The sequence below is a fragment of the Triticum dicoccoides genome, chromosome 7A, assembly GCF_002162155.2.
Source record: "Triticum dicoccoides isolate Atlit2015 ecotype Zavitan chromosome 7A, WEW_v2.0, whole genome shotgun sequence".
Lineage (NCBI taxonomy): Eukaryota > Viridiplantae > Streptophyta > Magnoliopsida > Poales > Poaceae > Triticum > Triticum dicoccoides.
The window spans coordinates 469,529,258-469,531,596 of NC_041392.1; positions in this window are offsets into that span (position 1 = coordinate 469,529,258).

A 2,339-nucleotide genomic window follows, 5' to 3' on the forward strand; every position below is an offset into this window, starting at 1 on the left:
AACGCTCACTGTTCATCCCAGAGGCAGCATCGATCGGCTTCAGTTAGCAGCAGTAGCGAAGGAATTGCTCGATCGGGTTCAGTTAACAGCCATCGATCGATCTCTCGGGTTCAGTTAGAGCCCAACGCCTCGCTCGGGTTCAGTTAGAGCCAACGGCTCGCACACGCGCGCGTACGTGTACGAGAGAAACACGCATCGCTCGGCCCTCGACCTCCCACTGTAACCGGGAACTCCCCGAAATTTTCCTCGCCCTCGCTTCTACCACGGTTTTTTCCATCATGGATGGCCCAAAGAATGTCATGCAGCTGCGTCTCCGGCCCGCCCAGGACGAAAAGCCCATTTTCTGTCATGATTTTTTGTCATAGAAGTAGGAGCCCACCACATCTATGATGATACCGGGTTTTTTCACAATTATCGTCATAGAAGTGTCATATGTATGACAGAAAAAAAAATCGTTCGGCCCAAAATGTCACGAATGTGTCCTTTTTTGTAGTGTTAGTGCGTATAGGCCAGTGGCCAGACTTAGATCAAATACCCCGATCTCGTTAAGCGTGTTATTTTGAAATAACCGCAGACGCCGACCAGGGCCAGGCCCACCTCTCTCCTAGGTGGTCTCAACCTACCCTGTCGCTCCGCCACAAAGGTTCACTCAGAGGGCCGTCGGGACAAACGTCCTTTCGGACTCAATCCGTCAATCACTCGCGGGTACTCTACGAGCAAACCCGACTTTAGTCACCACATGTATCATGTATAAAGTATATAGTATATACCCGTGATCACCTCCCGAGTGATCACGGCCCGATAGTATAGCATGGCAGACGGACAAGAATGTAGGGCCACTGATGATAAACTAGCATCCTATACTAAGCATTAGGGTTGCAGGTAAAGGTAACAATAGTAGTAGCAAGGACATGCTATGCATCAGGATAGGTTTAACGGAAAGCAGTAACATGCTACACTACTCTAATGCAAGAAGTAGAGAGAAGAGTAGGCGATATCTGGTGATCAAAGGGGGGGCTTGCCTGGTTGCTCTGGCAAGAAGGAGGGGTCATCTTCGATGTAGTCGAACACACGCACATCGGCAGCGGTCTCGGAGTCTACCGGAAAGGAGTAACGGAGGGGGAACACAACAAATAACAGAGCAATCAAATGTAACGCAAAGCAAGACGCGGAAATACGTTGTGCTAGGGGTGACCTAACATAGGGATAGGCGATACCGGCGAATGGGGGGGGGGACATCCGGGAAAGTATTCCGGGTGTTTCGCGTTCTCGGGCAGATGAACCGAAGGGGGAAAGTTGCATGTTCTCTATGCTAGGGATGTGTGACGGACGAACGGACTGCGTATCCGAATTCGTCTCGACGTTCTAAGCAACTTTCATATATAAAACTTTTCCATCCGAGTTCTGGATTATTTTATACGATTTTTCAAAGATTTAAACAATATTCTAAAATTATTATTAATTCAAAAATAAATTGTTAAATTGCTAAGGTACATAGAGAGTGTACCTAGTAGTGGCATGGAGAGGCTGACATGTAGGCCTGGTCAACTGCTGACTCAGCAGCTGACTGGTCAAAGTGTTGACTGGTCAAGGTGTTGACTGGGTCCACCTGTCATAGACTGATATTTTAACCAAAGTACTAAAAAGGTTTATTTAGCAAGGGGACCCACAAGACATACTCTAATTAGTATCTAATAAAGTTACCACTAATACCTAATTAGATTAATTAAACGGCCAGCCACATGTGGCAGTGGCACAACCGGCTATGCCCATGGCTGTGTTGCCACGGCCATCATGCACTTGGTTGTGCACACACAGGCACACGGCCATGGCCAGCACGCACACGAGGTGCATGGACAGCAGCAAGCATGCGCTAGCGCGGGCAACATGGAGCAGCAGAGCTAGTGGCTAGGAACAGCAGCAGAGCAGGAGCAAGACGCGGCGCAGCAGGAGGCAAGCAGCCAAGGCAGCGGCGGCGGCGCCAGCAACGACAAAGCTGCAGTAGCAGAGAAGCAGGAGAGAAGAGCAGTCGCGGCATGGGTTGCAGCAGGCAGCAGTAACGAGCACAAACAACAGCGGCAGCAGCACTCGGGCATGGCCGAGCGGGCGTGGCGTGCGCGTGGACGGCCCGGGGGAGCAGCGGGCAACGGCGGGATGTACGCAGACGGCGCGGGTCGCGACAAGGGCGCGTGACGGCGGCCGTTGGCGAGCGGAAGTGGATGCGGTCGCCAGCGGGCGGCTGTAGCGACAGCAGGCAGCAATGCAACAAGGTAGAGCAGGGGCAGCAGTGGAAGCATCGCAAGGACTAATAGGAGCACGTACGCGGACATTGAACTACA